At 39.4% G+C, this 19,685-nt stretch overlaps 11 non-coding genes across 11 annotated transcripts; 5 read left to right on the plus strand and 6 right to left on the minus strand.

Moving 5' to 3' along the window:
• The first annotated feature begins 1,683 nt into the window (after positions 1 to 1,683).
• On the plus strand, positions 1,684 to 1,767 carry TRNAL-CAA (transfer RNA leucine (anticodon CAA)). The gene has a single exon. It is a non-coding gene; the product is annotated as a tRNA-Leu (tRNA).
• Positions 1,768 to 2,880: 1,113 nt separating this feature from the next.
• Positions 2,881 to 2,954, minus strand: TRNAN-AUU (transfer RNA asparagine (anticodon AUU)). Its single transcript has one exon. It is a non-coding gene; the product is annotated as a tRNA-Asn (tRNA).
• A 521-nt stretch (positions 2,955 to 3,475) lies between these two features.
• TRNAL-CAA (transfer RNA leucine (anticodon CAA)) lies at positions 3,476 to 3,559 on the plus strand. The gene has a single exon. It is a non-coding gene; the product is annotated as a tRNA-Leu (tRNA).
• Positions 3,560 to 4,646: 1,087 nt separating this feature from the next.
• TRNAN-AUU (transfer RNA asparagine (anticodon AUU)) lies at positions 4,647 to 4,720 on the minus strand. The gene has a single exon. It is a non-coding gene; the product is annotated as a tRNA-Asn (tRNA).
• An 867-nt stretch (positions 4,721 to 5,587) lies between these two features.
• TRNAN-GUU (transfer RNA asparagine (anticodon GUU)) lies at positions 5,588 to 5,661 on the minus strand. The gene has a single exon. It is a non-coding gene; the product is annotated as a tRNA-Asn (tRNA).
• A 4,683-nt stretch (positions 5,662 to 10,344) lies between these two features.
• Positions 10,345 to 10,428, plus strand: TRNAL-CAA (transfer RNA leucine (anticodon CAA)). Its single transcript has one exon. It is a non-coding gene; the product is annotated as a tRNA-Leu (tRNA).
• A 254-nt stretch (positions 10,429 to 10,682) lies between these two features.
• TRNAN-AUU (transfer RNA asparagine (anticodon AUU)) lies at positions 10,683 to 10,756 on the minus strand. The gene has a single exon. It is a non-coding gene; the product is annotated as a tRNA-Asn (tRNA).
• A 520-nt stretch (positions 10,757 to 11,276) lies between these two features.
• Positions 11,277 to 11,360, plus strand: TRNAL-CAA (transfer RNA leucine (anticodon CAA)). The gene has a single exon. It is a non-coding gene; the product is annotated as a tRNA-Leu (tRNA).
• A 183-nt stretch (positions 11,361 to 11,543) lies between these two features.
• On the minus strand, positions 11,544 to 11,617 carry TRNAN-GUU (transfer RNA asparagine (anticodon GUU)). Its single transcript has one exon. It is a non-coding gene; the product is annotated as a tRNA-Asn (tRNA).
• Positions 11,618 to 12,136: 519 nt separating this feature from the next.
• TRNAL-CAA (transfer RNA leucine (anticodon CAA)) lies at positions 12,137 to 12,220 on the plus strand. The gene has a single exon. It is a non-coding gene; the product is annotated as a tRNA-Leu (tRNA).
• Positions 12,221 to 12,355: 135 nt separating this feature from the next.
• Positions 12,356 to 12,429, minus strand: TRNAN-GUU (transfer RNA asparagine (anticodon GUU)). Its single transcript has one exon. It is a non-coding gene; the product is annotated as a tRNA-Asn (tRNA).
• Positions 12,430 to 19,685: the final 7,256 nt, after the last annotated feature.

Consider the following 19,685-nt stretch of genomic DNA (forward strand, 5'->3'; position numbering starts at 1 on the left):
ACACACTTATAAAGTATGAGAGTTTTAAAAGTGTCAAAACATGCTTTTTTAAAACTACAAATTTTGAGAATATCTCAAATCAGCTCTCTTACATGCCACGTCACAAATGAAAGTTCATTGAAAATTTCTACGAAGGCCAAGCACCAACACACTTATAAGGTATGCTTCATTCCTAAAGCTAGAGAAGGGCTTGAACCTTCAAACTTGCCACGTCACAAGTGAAAGTTCATTGAAAATTTCTACGAAGGCAAAGCACCAACACACTTATAAGGTATGCTTCATTCCTAAAGCTAGAGAAGGGCTTGAACCTTCAAACTTGCCACGTCACAAATGAAAGTTCATTGAAAATTTCTACGAAGGCAAAGCACCAACACACTTATAAGGTATGCTTCATTCCTAAAGCTAGAGAAGGGCTTGAACCTTCAAACTTGTAGTTAACAGCCACACGCCCTAACAAACTAAGCTATTCCAGCCAATCATTTGTTGCGATCCAAGACAACCATTAGTTGATATTGTCAGATTTCGTTCGCTACATATTGCTGTCACCCAAATGGTTTTAAACCGCATCTACTAGGAGAGGTTTTCAGACCCTTGTAAGAAATGTTTCTTCACCTCTCCAATTGATATAGGATCTCACAATCCACCCCTTCTGAGGGCCAAGCGTCCTCACTAGCGCATCGCCTGGTGACTAGCTCTGATGTCATTCGTAAAAGTCAAAGCACACTAGTAGCAAATATTGTCCATTTTTTCCATTAGGTATTGCCATCAGCCTCAAAGTTTTAAAACGCGACTATTAGAGAGAGGTTTTAGCCACTTATTAGGATTGTTTTGTTCCTCTCCCCAACAATTAGTAGATATTATCTATTTTAATCCGTTACGTATCCTAGTCAGCCTCACAGTTTTAAAACGCGTCTACTATGGAGACATTTACACACCCATATACGGAATGCTAAACTCCCCTCCCAAACCAATCTGGGCACACGCCATTAGCAGTCAGGATGGTTGAGTGGTCTAAGGCGCCAGACTCAAGTTTTCGTCCTTATAAGAGGGCGTGGGTTCAAATCCTACTTTTTGACATCTCCATATTATTGTAAGGCTAAACGCGAGCCAAAGTGGATAAAATCTACTACCGATGTGGGTGGGCTTTGGGGTCGGCGGAAACATCATTGTTTATCAACAATGTGCTTTTTAGAAGTGTCAAAACATGATTTTTGAGAATATCAGTAAGTTCTTACACACCACGTCACATGCCGATTTTGATTGAAAATATATAACAGAGAGAAGCACCAACACCTATGTAAGAAATGTTTCTTCACCTCTTTCTCACAAAGCAACCATTGTGTGGGCCAAGCGTCCTCACTGGCGCATCGCCTGGTGACTAGCTCTGATATCATTCGTAAAAGTCCAAGCGCACAACTTGCAGACATTGTCCATTTTTTTCCGTTAGGTATTGCCATCAGCCTCACAGTTTTAAAACGCGCCTATTAGAGAGAGGTTTTCGCCGTTTATTAGGATTGTTTCGTTCCTCTCTCCAACAATTAGTAGATATTATCTATTTTAATCCGTTACGTATCGTTCATCGGCCTCACAATTTTAAAACGCATCTACTATGGAGACATTTACACACCATATATGAAATGCTGAACTCCCCTCTCAAACCAATCAAGGCACACACCATTAGTAGTCAAGATGGCCGAGTGGTCTAAGGCGCCAGACTCAAGTTCTGGTCCTCGTAAGAGGGCGTGGGTTCAAATCCCACTTCTGACATCTCATATTATTGTGAGGCAAAACGCGAGACACAGTGGATGATATCATTGTTTACCATGGTAAGAACTTTTGCTAAAAGAATGATGGAACCTGTACCCCCTACACTCTCTCTTAGGCTTGTGCGGCTACCTTCGGGTGTTGAAAAACTCATTGATGGAGCCGAGCTACTACTACTAAAGGAGGTAGACCTTCGGTGTCACCATGAGGGAAGCCAACAAGGGATTTCGGGCGGGGGCGGAATCGAAGCGAAGAAATTCTGAGTTCATGCCATGACGATATATATGGAAGGGCAGTTTTGTTGATGCATTCCTGTTGAGAATGAAGAAGAGAGATCCTCTTTTGAACAGAAAAATTTGGTCACGTAGATCTTCGATTTTGCTGAAATTCGTTGATAGCTCCGTATGAATTTACAATGGAAAATCTTCTGTTTGTTGTAAGATCACTGAAGTAAGGGTTGGTCATAAATTTGGAGAGTTTGCTTCGACACGGAAATGAAGACTTTCAAGAACAAATATTGGACCGGGAAAAAAAGGGGAGAAAGTCAAGGAGCATATGGCACGAAAAGGAAATCCGATTTCGGTAAGACTTGATCTGAATCGTAGTTTAGATTCAAGTTGGTTCAGTGAGGGCGGCCGCGAAAGTCACTGAATAGGTCAGTCTTTTCCTTTTCTTCTATATTGAAAATCAAAAAAGCGTGGGAGGACATTGCACAAATGTCGAGGACGGACACGACTTCTTCTAACGCTAGAAGACCACAGGAAGACACCCGGGACCAGAGCATGTCGTGAAGAAGCACACTGGCCGTGCTTCGACCGTATCTCCGGGGCACAGTTGAATGTAGATATCATGAACGCGAGGTGCAGGATACTAGGCTGAGAAACCCGGGCAACCACTACCCTATGTTCTCATTAAATAATAAGAACTTCCTACTTCCTACCATGGTGGATTTAAAATGACTCGCCAATGCTCTTTAAAAAGTGTCAAAACAAGATTTTTGAGAATATCTGTAAGTTCGAGTTAGTTATCTTAAAAACCACATCACAAACAACCGAAGTTGATTGAAAAAATATATTATTAAAGGGAAGCACCAACACCCCATGCTTCGTTTGACTTCGCTAGAAAGTGGGCTTGAACCTCCAACCTTGTGGTTAATAGCCACATGCTCTAACCAACTGAGCTATTCCAGCCAACAATTTGTTAAATACCAAGACAATAATTAGTTGATATTGTCTGCTCTCGTTCGTTACTTATCGCTGTCACCCTCATGGTTTTAAACTGCATCTACTAAGGAGAAGTTTTCAGACCCTTGTAAGAAATGTTTTTTCACCTCTCCAATCGATGTGGGTTCTCACAAAGCAACCATTCTGTGGGACAAGCGTCCTCACTGGCGCATCGCCTGGTGACTAGCTCTGATATCATTCGTAAAAGTCCAAGCGCACAACTTGCAGACATTGTCCATTTTTTTCCGTTAGGTATTGCCATCAGCCTCACAGTTTTAAAACGCGCCTATTAGAGAGAGGTTTTCGCCGTTTATTAGGATTGTTTCGTTCCTCTCTCCAACAATTAGTAGATATTATCTATTTTAATCCGTTACGTATCGTTCATCGGCCTCACAATTTTAAAACGCATCTACTATGGAGACATTTACACACCATATATGAAATGCTGAACTCCCCTCTCAAACCAATCAAGGCACACACCATTAGTAGTCAAGATGGCCGAGTGGTCTAAGGCGCCAGACTCAAGTTCTGGTCCTCGTAAGAGGGCGTGGGTTCAAATCCCACTTCTGACATCTCATATTATTGTGAGGCAAAACGCGAGACACAGTGGATGATATCATTGTTTACCATGGTAAGAACTTTTGCTAAAAGAATGATGGAACCTGTACCCCCTACACTCTCTCTTAGGCTTGTGCGGCTACCTTCGGGTGTTGAAAAACTCATTGATGGAGCCGAGCTACTACTACTAAAGGAGGTAGACCTTCGGTGTCACCATGAGGGAAGCCAACAAGGGATTTCGGGCGGGGGCGGAATCGAAGCGAAGAAATTCTGAGTTCATGCCATGACGATATATATGGAAGGGCAGTTTTGTTGAGAGATCCTCTTTTGAACAGAAAAATTTGGTCACGTAGATCTTCGATTTTGCTGAAATTCGTTGATAGCTCCGTATGAATTTACAATGGAAAATCTTCTGTTTGTTGTAAGATCACTGAAGTAAGGGTTGGTCATAAATTTGGAGAGTTTGCTTCGACACGGAAATGAAGACTTTCAAGAACAAATATTGGACCGGGAAAAAAAGGGGAGAAAGTCAAGGAGCATATGGCACGAAAAGGAAATCCGATTTCGGTAAGACTTGATCTGAATCGTAGTTTAGATTCAAGTTGGTTCAGTGAGGGCGGCCGCGAAAGTCACTGAATAGGTCAGTCTTTTCCTTTTCTTCTATATTGAAAATCAAAAAAGCGTGGGAGGACATTGCACAAATGTCGAGGACGGACACGACTTCTTCTAACGCTAGAAGACCACAGGAAGACACCCGGGACCAGAGCATGTCGTGAAGAAGCACACTGGCCGTGCTTCGACCGTATCTCCGGGGCACAGTTGAATGTAGATATCATGAACGCGAGGTGCAGGATACTAGGCTGAGAAACCCGGGCAACCACTACCCTATGTTCTCATTAAATAATAAGAACTTCCTACTTCCTACCATGGTGGATTTAAAATGACTCGCCAATGCTCTTTAAAAAGTGTCAAAACAAGATTTTTGAGAATATCTGTAAGTTCGAGTTAGTTATCTTAAAAACCACATCACAAACAACCGAAGTTGATTGAAAAAATATATTATTAAAGGGAAGCACCAACACCCCATGCTTCGTTTGACTTCGCTAGAAAGTGGGCTTGAACCTCCAACCTTGTGGTTAATAGCCACATGCTCTAACCAACTGAGCTATTCCAGCCAACAATTTGTTAAATACCAAGACAATAATTAGTTGATATTGTCTGCTCTCGTTCGTTACTTATCGCTGTCACCCTCATGGTTTTAAACTGCATCTACTAAGGAGAAGTTTTCAGACCCTTGTAAGAAATGTTTTTTCACCTCTCCAATCGATGTGGGTTCTCACAAAGCAACCATTCTGTGGGACAAGCGTCCTCACTGGCGCATCGCCTGGTGACTAGCTCTGATATCATTCGTAAAAGTCCAAGCGCACAACTAGCAGACATTGTCCATTTTTTCCCGTTAGGTATTGCCATCAGCCTCACAGTTTTAAAACGCACCTATTAGAGAGAGGTTTTCGCCACTTATTAGGATTTTTTCGTTCCTCTCTCCAACAATAAGTAGATATTATCTATTTTAATCCGCTACGTATCGTCGTCAGCCTCATAGTTTTAAAACGCGTCTACTATGGAGACATTTACACACCATATACGGAATACTGAACTCCCCTCTCAAACCAATCAAGGCACACACCATTAGCAGTTAGGATTGTTGAGTGGTCTAAGGCGCCAGACTCAAGTTCTGTTCCTTGTAAAAGGGGGTGTAGGTTCAAATCCCACTTCTAACATCTCATATATTGTGAGGCAAAATGCGAGACACAGTGGATAAAATCTACTAGTGGTTGAAACGTAACGTATCATTGTTTATAATTAAATAATAAGAACTTACTTCGACTCGCCAATGCCTTTTAAAAAGTGTCAAAACAAGATTTTTGAGAATATCTAAGTTCGAGTTAGTTATCTTACACACCACGTCACAAACAACCGAAGTTGATTGAAAAAATACACTATTAGAGGGAAGCACCAACACCCAATGCTTCATTCGACTTCGCTAGAAGGAGGGCTTGAACCTCCGACCTTGTGGTTAACAGCCACACGCTCTAACCAACTGAGCTATTCCAGCCAACAATTTGTTACAAACCAAGACCATCATTAGTTGATATTGTCTGCTCTCGTTCGTTACGTATCGCTGTCACCCTCATGGTTTTAAACTGCATCTACTAAGGAGAAGTTTTCAGACCCTTGTAAGAAATATTTTTTCACCTCTCCAATCGATGTGGGTTCTCACAAAGCAACCATTCTGTGGGCCAAGCGTCCTCACTGGCGCATCGCATGGTGACTAGCTCTAATATCATTTGTAAAAGTCCAAGCACACAACTAGCAGACATTGTCCATTTTTTCCCGTTAGGTATTGCCATCAGCCTCACAGTTTTAAAACGCGCCTATTAGAGAGAGGTTTTCGCCACTTATTAGGATTTTTTCGTTCCTCTCTCCAACAATAAGTAGATATTATCTATTTTAATCCGTTACGTATCGTCGTCAGCCTCACAGTTTTAAAATGCGTCTACTATGGAGACATTTACACACCATATACGGAATACTGAACTCCCCTCTCAAACCAATCAAGGCACACACCATTAGCAGTTAGGATGGCTGAGGGGTCTAAGGCGCCAGACTCAAGTTCTGTTCCTTGTAAAAGGGGGTGTAGGTTCAAATCCCACTTCTAACATCTCATATTATTGTGAGGCAAAATGCGAGATACAGTGGATAAAACTATTTAAACATGATTTTTGAGAATATCTGTGTTCTGTGTAAAACTTCGCTAGAAGGAGGGCTTTTACCTCCAACCTTGTGGTTAACAGCCACACGCTCTAACCAACTGAGCTATTCCAGCCAACAATTTGTTGCAGTCCAAGAGCATAATTAGTTGATATTTTCTGCTCTCGTTCGTTACTGCTCTCGTTCGTTACGTATCGCTGTCACCCTCATGGTTTTAAACCGCATCTACTAAGGAGAAGTTTTCAGACCATTGTAAGAAATGTTTCTTCACCTCTCCAATCGATGTGGGTTCTCACAAAGCAACCATTCTGTGGGCCAAGCGTCCTCACTGGCGCATCGCCTGATGACTCACTGGCGCATCGCCTGATGACTAGCTCTTATATCATTCGTAAAAGTCCAAGCGCACAACTAGCAAACATTGTCCATTTTTTCCCGTTAGGTATTGCCATCAGCCTCACAGTTTCAAAACGCGCCGATTAGAGAGAGGTTTTCGCCGCTTATTAGGATTGTTTCGTTCCTCTCTCCAACAATTAGTAGATATTATCTATTTTAATCTGTTACGTATCGTCGTCAGCCTCACAGTTTTAAAACGCGTCTACTATGGAGACATTTACACACCATATACGAAATGCTGAACTCCCCTCTCAAACCAATCAAGGCACAGACCATTAGTAGTCAGGATGGCCGAGTGGTCTACGGCGCCAGACTCAAGTTTTGTTCCTCGTAATAGTGGTTGAAACGTATCATTGTTTATCATTAAATAATAAGAACTTCCTACTTCCTACGTTGAAATAATAAGAACTTCCTACAAACGTATTTATTGAATAATAAGAACTTCTTACTTCCTACGTTGAAATAATAAGAACTTCCTACTTCCTACGTTGGTGGATTTAACTTGACTCGCCAATGACGCTTTTTAAAAAGTGTCAAAACATGATATTTGAGAATATCTGTAAGTTCGAGACAAACAACTGAAGTTGATTGAAAATATATATTAAAGGGAAGCACCAACACCCATGCTTCGTTCGAATGGAGGGCTTGAATAATATAACAATTTATATACTCATGGAACCCTAAACATGCATACTATACATTATAACACTTATAACATACTTGGAATGCATGAAACATGCTTAGCCTATGGTGGGATTTTAAATCTATATGACATACTTTATGCATATACATTTTCTATTTAATTAAAACATACATTCATAATGCATAATTAATTAAACACACTAAAGTTGGTTGGTTTTGGCATTTTAAAGCAAGCAATTAACTAAATTATTACACTAATAATTAAAAATAACTTGAGCCGCTCCCGAGGATCACGAACTGGGCGAACCAACCCTTAAAAACGTTGAATCGGACCCCAACGGCAGAAAAAACACCCGAACCGCCTCTTCCATCTTCTTCAGTTCAGCTTGCTATCTCTTCCATTTTCGATCAATTACAACCTAAAATGGACTCTAATGACTCCATAGAAATTACAGACCTTTCTTCATTCATTAAAGCCCATACACATTAGGCTTATTACAATAATTGTATCAAATGGAAGTATAAAAAAAATGCCAAAACCAAAATCATCCACTTTAGCAACCACAAATTTCATTCATAAAATGGTACCCACCATGATCAAATTAATGTAAATAAAGTGCCTAAAACTTGCTCTCATACCAATTGATGGTGTTAATATAACACATGCGGAAGCAATTTGGATCTTAGGCACTTTTAGACATCAATTATAGTAAATAACTAGCATGTTCATAAGTATTGAAACTTAATGAGTTTGAATACTAACTTTTTGTAGTTCAAACTTCTTTTTCCTCACGAACCGGTTTCGAACCACCACTAGTGTCTTCTCTACTATCCTCCGGCCTTAGAACGGGATTGTAGAATCCGGTGAGTGACTAAACTTGGGAGGGATTTTGTATATGTGAATTGAGTGTTTGTGAGAGGTTTTTCTCAAGGTTTTTCACCAAGAAGAAGAAGAAGACCTTCCATGTACCATGATCACTCTATTTAAAGAGTCATGTTTGCATGTTCATGCAAATTTGAGATCACCAAATTTTGACACTTAAAATTCCACTCAAATGTTTGGGATTATGTGGCAAGCATGCATGTTTGAGTTAACCAAATTTTGACACTCAAAATTCCACTCAAACTTGTGGGGTTTATTTGGCAAGCATGCAAGTTTGGTTAAACCAAATTTTGACACCTTAAAATTCCACTAACATGGATTTTTTTCCATTAAATGAAGTCAACATTTTGACTTTCTTCATTTTAATTCAACAATTAATTTGAATAATGAATTTCAAATTAAAGTAACATTAAATGATTAATTAAACTATTTAATTAATATTTAATATTAATTCAAATGCCAATCCCAATCAATTCCGATACATAATTGATTAAGATATTTAAATCTTATTTAAATATCTTAGATTCTCTCCTTTTGTTTAATTCTTAAATAAAACAAAAATGCGGTTAAATATATCGTATATATGTAGCGCATATTCCCTAATTTGAATTCGAACACTTCGAACTCACTCGTCACACTGTTCTATGGTTTAGTCTGATATGAGCTAGCAGAGGGACCTAATGGACCTATAGATCATGGGCTCCAACGATCCAAGATTAACCGGCTAAACTCATTCACCTTGTTAACCAACATTCGTTAACTACTAGGACACTCCACTATAGCCTAGTAGTTGCACTCCCCTATAGCCTTAGGACTTTGTTCCTTCGACAAATGAACTCCATGCCTGAAAGGTAATAATCCTTTCTTGGAGTCCTGCATCTTATATCGAATCAACATTTTGTCGATGTACGATGCCTGAGACAATGCTAGTGTTTTGTTCTTGCGATTTCGAACAATTTGGATTCCAAGAACAAACTGAGCCTCTCCCAAATATTTCATTTGGAATTGTGTCGCTAGCCAATGCTTAATGTCAGTCAGAAATCCCACATCATTTCCAATGAGTAGGATATCGTCAACGTACAACACCAGGAAAGCTACTGTAGAGTTGACTATCCTTTTATAAACACAAGGTTCATCAACATTCTGTTTAAAGCCATAAGATTTGATCGCAGTATCAAACTTTATATTCCAGGATCGAGATGCTTGCTTCAACCCATAAATGGATCTTTTAAGCTTGCAAACCCTTTGCTCGTGATCCTGTTCAATGAACCCCTCTGGTTGAGCCATATAGATACTCTCTTCAAGATTGCCGTTTAGAAAGGCTATCTTAACATCCATTTTCCAAATTTCATAATCATAAAATGTGGCAATAGACAAGAGTATTCTAATCGATTTAAGCATAGCAACATGAGAGAAGGTTTCTTCAAGTCCACCCCCTCTCTTTGGGTATAACCCTTTGCTACTAGTCGAGCTTTAAAGGTCTGTACCTTATCGGTTTGGTCTCGTTTCCTCTTATAGATCCATTTGCAACCAATAGGTTTTACCCCATCTGGTTGATCTACAAGTTCCCAGACTGTATTGAAGTACATTGACTCCATTTCAAGATTCATGGCTTTAATCCACTGATCTCTATCTTCATCATTCATTGCCTGTTTATAGGTCAATGGATCCTCATCGCCATCATCAGGTATGATGACTTGAGTTTCTGCCAAACCCAAGTAACGATCGGGTTGAGTTATAACCCTCCCACTACGTCGAGGCATTCTCAACTCTTGAGAAGGATGTGATTGACCAGAAGTATCAGCTCCATCAACAACTCTTGTTGAAGGACCTCTTGTTGTTTTATCAGTAGCTTCTTTAGAAATCTCACTTAATACTAGTTTGCTATGAGGTTGATGATTTCTTACGTGGTCTTCCTCTAAGAATGTAGCGTTTGTTGATAAAAACACTCTATTTTCTTGAGGGTCATAAAACAAACCACCTTTCGTCTCTTTGGGGTATCCTACGAATAGACATAATTTTGAACGACGTTCTAATTTATTGGGGTTTTGCAACAACACATGTGCTGGACATCCCCTCTCAAACCAATCAAGGCACATATCATTAGCAGTCAGGATGGCCGAGTGGTCTAAGGTGCCAGACTCAAGTTTTGGTCCTCGTAAGAGGGCGTGGGTTCAAATCCCACTTCTGACATCTCATATTATTGTGAGGAAAAAATGCAGGACACAGTGGATAAATTGTACTTCGCCAATGCATTTTAGAACTTCCTACCATGGTGGATTTAACTTGACTCGCAAATACTTTTTAAAAAGTGTCAAAACATGATTTTTGAGAATATCTTTCAGTTCGAGTTAGTTATCTTACACACCACGTCACAAAAAGCAACCGAATTTGATTGAACTATTATATTAATGGGGAAGCACCAACACCCATGCTTCGTTCAACTTCGCTAGAAGGAGGGCTTGAACCTCCGACCTTGTGGTTAATAGCCACACGCTCTAACCAACTGAGCTATTCCAGCCAACAATTTGTTACAATCCAAGAGCATAATTAGTCGATATTGTCTCCTCTCGTTCGTTACGTATCGCTGTCACCCTCATGGTTTTAAACCGCATCTACTAAGGAGAAGTTTTCAGACCCTTGTAAGAAATGTTTCTTCACCTCTCTAATCGATGTGGGTTCTCACAAAGCAACCATTCTGTGGGCCAAGCGTCCTCACTGGCGCATCGCTTGGTGACTAGCTCTGATATCATTAGTAAAAGTCCAAGCGCACAACTAGCAGACATTTTCTATTTTTTCCCGTTAGGTATTGCCATCAGCCTCACAGTTTTAAAATGCGCCTATTAGAGAGAGGTTTTCGCCGCTTATTAGGATTGTTTCGTTCCTCTCTCCAACAATTAGTGGATATTATCTATTTTAATCCGTTACGTATCATCGTCAATCTCACAGTTTTAAAACGCGTCTACTATGGAGACATTTACACACCATATACGGAATGCTGAACTCCCCTCTCAAACCAATCAAGCTAAACACCATTAGCAGTCAGGATGGCTGAGTGGTCCAAGGCTTTAGACCCAAGTTTTGGTCCTCGTAAGAGGGCGTGGGTTCAAATCCCACTTCTGACATCTCATATTATTGTGAGGCAAAACGCGAGACACAGTGGATAACTTCGCCAATGCTTTTTAGAACTTTCTACTTCCTACCATGAGTTTTGAGAATATAACTAACACACCACGTCACAAACAACCGAAGTTGATTGACAATATATATTAAAGGGAACCACCAACACCCATGGCTTCATTCGAATTCGCTGGAAGGAAGGCTTGAACCTCCGACCTTGTGGTTAACAGCCACACGCTGTAACCAACTGAGCTATTCCAGCCAACAATTTGTTACAATCCAAGAGCATAATTAGTTGATATTGTCTGCTCTCGTTCGTTACGTATCGCTGTAACCCTCATGGTTTTAAACCGCATCTACTAAGGAGAAGTTTTCAGACCCTTGTAAGAAATGTTTCTTCACCTCTCCAATCGATGTGGGTTCTCACAAAGCAACCATTCTGTGGGCCAAGCGTCCTCACTGGCGCATCGCTTGGTGACTATCTCTGATATCATTCGTAAAAGTCCAAGCGCACAACTAGTAGACATTTTCCATTTTTTCCCGTTAGGTATTGCCATCAGCCTCACAGTTTTAAAAGCGCCTATTAGAGAGAGGTTTTCGCCGCTTATTAGGATTGTTTCGTTCCTCTCTCCAACAATTAGTGGATATTATCTATTTTAATCTGTTACATATCGTCGTCAGTCTCGCAGTTTTAAAACGCGTCTACTATGGAGACATTTACACACCATATACGGAATGCTGAACTCCCCTCTCAAACCAATCAAGCTACACACCATTAGCAGTCAGGATGGTCGAGTGGTCTAAGGTGCCAGACTCAAGATTTGGTCCTCGTAAGAGGGCGTGGGTTCAAATCCCACTTCGGACATCTCATATTATTGTGAGGCAAAATGCGAGACACAGTGTATAGAATCTACTAGTGGTTGAAACGTATCATTGTTATTCATTATTTCATTATATATAAATAAGAACTTCGCACCAACACCCATGCTTCATCCGACTTTGTTAGAAGGAGGGTTTGAACCTCCGACCTTGTTGTTAACAGCCACATGCTCTAACCAACTGAGCTATTCCAGCCAACAATTTGTTATAGTCCAAGAGCATAGTTAGTTGATATTGTCTGCTCTCGTTCGTTACGTATCGCTGTCACTCTCATGGTTTTAAACTGCATCTACTAAGGAGAAGTTTTCAGACCCGACCCTTGTAAGAAATGTTTCTTCACCTCTCCAATCGATGTGGGTTCTCACAAAGCAACCATTCTGTGGGCCAAGCGTCCTCACTGGCGCATCGCCTGATGACTAGCTCTTATATCATTTGTAAAAGTCCAAGCGCACAACTAGCAGACATTGTCCATTTTTATCCCGTTAGGTATTCTCATCAGCCTCACAGTTTTAAAACGCGCCTATTAGAGAGAGGTTTTTACTGCTTATTAGGAATGTTTCATTCCTCTCTCCAACAATTAGTAGATATTATCTATTTTAATCCGTTACGTATGGTCGTCAGCCTCACAATTTTAAAACGCGTCTACTATGAAGACATTTAAACACCATATACGGAATGCTGAACTCCTCTCTCAAACCAATCAAGGCACACACCATTAGTAGTTAGGATGGTCGAGTGTTCTAAGGCGTTAGACTCAAGTTTTGGTCCTCGTAGGAGGGTGTGGGTTCAAATCCCCCTTTTGACATCTCATATTATTGTGAGGCAAAATGCGAGACACAGATAAAATCTACTAGTGGTTGAAAAAAGTATCATTGTGTTTCCTACCATGGTGGATTTAACTTGAATCGCCATTGCTTTTTTAAAAAGTGTCAAAACATGATTTTTGAGAATATCTGTAATCGAGTTAGTTATCTTACACACCACGTCACAAACAACCGAAGTTGATTGAAAGTATTATATTAAAGGGGAGCACACCAACACCCCATGCTTCATTCGACTTCGCTAGAAGGAGGGCTTGAACCTCCGACCTTGTGTGGTTAAAAGGCAAACGCTCTAACCAACTAAACTATTTAAGCCAACAATTTGTTACAATCCAAGGCCATCATTAGTTGATATTGTCTTCTCTCGTTCGTTACGTATCGCTATCACCCTCGTTGTTTTAAACCGCATCAACTAAGGAGAAGTTTTCAGACCCTTGTAAGAAATGTTTCTTCACCTCTCCAATCGATGTGGGTTCTCACAAAGCAACCATTTTGTGGGCAAAGCGTCCTCACTGGCGCATCGCCAGGTGACTAGCTCTTATATCATTCGTAAAAGTCCAAGCGCACAACTAGCAGACATTGTCCATTTTTTTCCGTTGGGTATTGCCATCAGCCTCACAGTTTTAAAACGCGCCTATTAGAGAGAGGTTTTCGCCGCTTATTAGGATTGTTTCGTTCCTCTCTCCAACAATTAGTAGATATTATCTATTTTAATCCGTTACGTAACGTTATCAGCCTCTCAGTTTTAAAACGCATCTACTATGGAGACATTTACACACCATATACAGAATGCTGAACTCCCCTCTAAAACCAATCCAGGGACACACCATTAGTAGTCAGGATGATATCTCAGGATGATATCTCCATATTATTGTGAGGAAAAATGCGAGTCTCATATTATTGTCTCCTCGTAAGAGGGTGGGCATGGGTTTATGTCCCATTTTTGAGAACTATATATATTTGTGAGGCTAATTAGCCAAAGTGGATAAATATCTACTGGATTGGGTCGAAAGTATCATTAGTTTATCAAATGATAAGTATTTCGTAGTCATGGAAAAAGTACCATGGTGGATATCAATTGAACTCACTAAAGATTTTATCAATTGAACTCACATGAGAGCTTGAACCTTTGACCTTGTTGTTGTTCGCTCTAACCAACTAAGCTATTCCAACTAAGCTATTCCAACTAAGCTATTCCAAGCAATCATTGTCACAATTCAAGCCCACCACTAGTTGATATTGTCCGCTTTCATTCGTTACTTATGGCCGTCAGTCTCACGGTTTTAAACCGCATGTACTAGGGAGAGGTTTTCAAACCCTTGTTATAAATGTTTCTTCCCCTCTCCAGTAGATGTCGGATCTCACAATCCACCCCTTCTGAGGGCCTAGCGTCCTCACTGGCACATTGTTTGGTGACTAGCTCTAATATCATTTGTAAAAGTCCCAGCTCAATGCTAGTAGACATTGTTCATTTTTGCCCATTAGGTATTTTCATCAGCCTCACAGTTTTGAAACGTGTCTATTAGGAAGAGGTTTCCACACCCTTATAAGGATTGTTTCGTTCCTCTCTCGAACAGCTAGCGGATATTGTCTATTTTAGTCTATTACGTATCGCCGTCAGCCTCACAGTTTTAAAACGCGTCTACTAGAAATAGCGTTAGGGGATTGGGTCGAAAGTATCATTAGTTTATCAAATGATAAGTATTTCGTAGTCATGGAAAAAGTACCATGGTGGATATCAATTGAACTCCTAGAGATTTAAAATTGTCAAAACATGATTTTTAAACATCAAATTTTGAGAATATCTCTTCGAGTTAGTTCTCTTACATGTCACAAACCCAAGTTAATTTAAAATTTATGTTAGAAGGATGCAAAGGAGGAGGGCTTGAACCTTTGACCTTGTTGTTCACTCTAACCAACTAAGTTATTCCAAGCAATCACTTGTCACAATTCAAGCCCACCACTAGTTGATATTGTCCATTTTCATTCGTTATGTATGGCCGTCAGCCTCACGGTTTTAAACCGCATGTACTAGGGATCGGTTTTCAAACCCTTGTAAGAAATGTTTCTTCCCCTCTCCAGTAGACGTGGGATCTCACAATCCACCCCTTCTGAGGGCCTAGCGTCCTCACTAGCACATCGTCTGGTGACTAGCTCTAATATCATTTGTAAATGTCCAAGCTCAGTGCTAGTAGACATTGTTCATTTTGGCCCATTAGGTATTTTCATCAGCCTCACAGTTTTGAAACGTGCCTATTAGGAAGAGGTTTCCGCACCCTTATAAGGATTGTTTTGTTCCTCTCTCGAACAGCTAGCGGATATTGTCTATTTTAGTCTGTTTCGTGTCGTCGTCAGCCTCACAGTTTTAAAACGCATCTACTAGAGTGACGTTTACACACCCTTATAAGGAATGCTTCATTCCCCTCTCAAACCAATGTGAGATCTCACAATAAGCAGTCAGGATGGCCGAGTGGTCTAAGTCGCTAGACTCAAGTTTTGGTCCTCGTAAGAGGGTGTGGTTTCATATACCACTTCTGACAACTCATATTATTGTGAACTAATTTTTTCAATGCGGATCTACTGGACCGTGTATCTCATATCTAGGGTGAACTAAATTTTAATTCCTCAAAATTAGTCAGCTTGCATTGTCACAATAGTGAATAGGTTGGCGCACTACGAGGTTCGATCTAAGTTTTTGAATAGTGCTACTAAGGTGTAGAGGGAATAGGAGGTGGTCGGGCTTTAGTGACAATGTTCACTCTATTAATGGACTTGTAAGCTGTCTTAAATTTTCTTAGGCGTAGTGGAGATTTACATGGTTTTTAGTGTATCTAGGTAGTTTAAATCACATCTCATATTTATACGTCGCTTTTTAAGGCTAATCCAATTTCTGAGAGTACAAAGGTCTACGTAACTAATTATCGCTCACGATCCTAGAATGCTCAGTCTACTAAAAATATAGTGACCTAGGTCATGTGAAACAAGTCTAGCTCTTGTGCCCTACTTTAAACAAGCCTAGCTCTTTCCTATTTTTTTTCATTGACATTGGGAGACAAAATTTTGTGTTGAAGGGAGATGGCTATTTTTAGGTTTTCTAAAAAAAAAATATTTAAAATGGATTTTTGAAACAATCGTAAAGATTAAGAAGGGAAAGAATGTGAATTAAAAATTTCAATAGTATTTTTTATTTTTGACTATTTTCTTTTATATTCTTCTTGAGTTCTTAAGAATTTGTAAAGCATTTTTTCCTTCTAATCTCATTTCGAAATTCAGCCTTTAAGACACTCAATAAAATCTCACTTAGAAAAATTAGAAAAATTAATTCTGGTTAGGGTTTTAGTCTAACAAAAATGATTTTAGGTTATTTTTATCTTCTAAAATGTACTCCAAAAAATTCTACTCTTAGAGTTAATGATTTTTCTTGATTATTATCTCATTAAATTCATCTGGATGAGCACTATACTTTTGGTGAAGGCATCAACTAAGGATAGAATCTAGCTTGATGATATGTAAAATGGAAATTGAAGGAAAATGACACCTCAACATCCATTTGTGAAAATGGAGGTTGAATAACTAGTGTTGTTGGTTGAATTGAATTGGACCCGTTGGACTATTTTTTATCTATTTTGATTCACTTTGACATCTTTGTTTGTTAAATGCAATTATTATAATTTTTTATTTTAGAAACTAATTGAAAGATTTTGAAAAATTTAAAAGAGAAAAATAGCTTGAATCAAACTTAGATTTTGCGGTTACTATTTGGATTTCTCCATTAAAGTATTGCTTATAGATTAAACACTTTTACGAATTGATATTTAATTTATATCTGTTATATGGTTGAAATGATGAATTTTACGTGTTAAGGCATGTTAAATTGCGAAGGGTTTGTATAAAGTTAATTGAAGTTTATAGTTAAAGTATCCTAGCTATGATTCATGGTTATAGGCTTCGTAAGCAAGTTATAATGTAGGTTCTTTTAAGGGTTAGTTAAATAATGTTTAATATGAATGTCTCAAAGGGAAAGAGATCACGTAGTATGGTGTAGCTGATAAAGGCACTAGATCACTTCTCATATGATTATATTGATAGGTTAAATATATGTTATTCGTAAAGGGTAACAGTTAAACTTTAATAGTAAATATTGTTAATGTATAGTAACATATTTGTATCAAAAGAGTTTGTTGAGTTAGGGACGTGCCCTAGGTGCATGTTATATCCAATGCTATCAAGTTGTTATACAAATACACCTTAGCATTTTTAGGGCTTTCAAGACTAACATTTCTATATGATTTCTAATATCCCTTCCTTCTAATGGGTTTTGAATATAAAAAATATTTTTTTAGTCTAACCTAAATAAATATTATGAACTGAATACAACAAATAAGAGTATCGTTCCTGTCTCAATTTTTTTCACGTTGTTCGAACAAAAATTGAATGTGTATCAATATGTTAATATTTGGTACACAGAGTCGCTATTTGACATACAATCTATCATCTATTTTTTTTATAGATAGAAAATATCTCATCTTATAGAGATAGAATTTATTACCTCCAAGAAGTTCCTTATCTTATCGATCGATCTTCGTAGTCAAGAAGTTCCGTCGAGCTATTCCCCTAAGATTCATGCAAATTGTTACCTCCATCGAGCAGTTCGACGACCTTAAGAACATGTTAGTTGAGAAGGTTTTTGTTCGTCTTAAGGTCCATGAGGAGACAATTTTTTGTTATGAAGACAAAAAGAAGAAGAAACACTTCTTACTCACATATGTGGAGTGGCTCGCACAGATGAAAAGGAATGATGTGGTTGACTCTTCTTTTTCAAGTACGAAGGGATGTAGTAGCCATAACAAGAAAAACAAGGGTCGTCGGCGTGGTCGTAGACATGGATGCAGACGTGGTGGCAGAGGAGGTCGTGACAATAGCTTACAAACCCACGATAATTCCATCCCTTAGAAGGACAATAGTATGATCAAGTGTTACTCTTGTGTTAAATATGGGCACTATGCAGTAGAGTGCCGCAAGAAGAAGCTCGAGAGGAGGGAAACCTCACACTTACTAAGATCAAGAGCCGTACTGATGTTATTCAAGAAGATGCCTAACCTGCTGATGCTCAACGAAGAGAAGGTTATGGTGAACATTCTCACAAAAGGAGAAGATCGAGTGGAGACGGACATGTGGTACCTTGACAATGAAGCAAGCAACCACTTGACCGGAGATTGAACAAAGTTCAAGGAGCTTGATGAGAAGTTATTGGAAATGTGAAGTTTGGCGATGGATCAATTATACTAATCTAAGGCAAAGGATCCATCTTATTCCAGTGCAAGAATGGTGACCAATGTTTACTGATCAATGTGTACTATATCCCAAACTTGAAGAGTAACATTATCTGTCTTGGTCAGCGGACGGAAGAAGGAAGCAGAGTGGAGTTAGCTAGCTCGTCCCTCAAGATGTTCGATAGAAATGGAACCTTGTTGATGTAGGTAAAACGATCGCATAACCGTTTATACAGGATACTATTGTAGACCAACCAACCCACCTCTCTACTGATGAAATTTGCAGACCCAGTTTGGCTATGACATGCAAGACTTAGGCACGTGAACTTTCAGATGCTCAAAATGACGGGAGAGAAGAAGATGGCTACGGGGCTACCTAAGATCATACATCCAAACAGCTATGTGAATGTTTTCTAGTCTGCAAACAAGCACGACAGTTGTTCCCAACTCAAACAAGCTTCTGTATTGAGTGATACTGCAACTGGTTCATGCAGATTTGTGTGGTCTGATCACCCCATCATCATTGGGGGTAATAAGTATTTTCTTTTACTTGTCGACGATTATAGTTGTTGGATGTGGTGTACATTCTCAAAGAAAAAGGAAAATCTATGTTCAAGAAATTCAAAAGATTCGTTGAAAATGGGTATGATCAGAAGTTGAAAACCTTTGGCACTAATCGAGATGGCGAGTTCTTATCCCAAAACTTCTCAAATGGAGGAAGGTATCAAACATCAACTCACTGCTCTGTACACTCTACAACAAGATGGTGTAGTCTACCAAAGAAATCGCATCATAATGAACACTACAAGAAGCTTACTCAAGAGCATGCAAGTCCTAGCGATTTTCTGGGGCAAGGCGATACGACATGCGGTTTATCTTATAAATCGTTTACTGACAGAGGCGCTGGAAGCTTGCATCTCCTACGAAGGATGGTTTGACAAGACACCTCACTTTGAGTACCTAAGATTCTTTGGTTGTACAACATATGTTAAGACTACAAAACCATATATAACAAGGCTTGATAATAGAAGCCAAAAGATGGTGTACTTTGGCGTAGAGGATGGAACCAAGGCACACAGATTATATGATCCGCAACATTAAGAAATTAATGTAAGTAGGGATGTCGTATTCAAAGAAGATAAGAAGTGGGATTGGTGCAGCGTTGGCGATAACAAGCAGACTGTTACAGAGTTCATTACTCTAGAAGAAGAGGGAGATTGTAGAAATTGAACGCAACTCTAATGCCAACTAATGCTGCCTGATACCAATTTGTTAGAATTGAAATCGCCCTGATACCAATTTGATGAAGTAAGCTAAAGTTGCTTCGATACCAACCTCGAAATAAAACGCTCGCTCT

The sequence above is a fragment of the Cucurbita pepo genome, chromosome 16, assembly GCF_057944985.1.
Source record: "Cucurbita pepo subsp. pepo isolate OVF chromosome 16, ASM5794498v1, whole genome shotgun sequence".
Classification (NCBI taxonomy): Eukaryota; Viridiplantae; Streptophyta; class Magnoliopsida; order Cucurbitales; family Cucurbitaceae; genus Cucurbita; species Cucurbita pepo.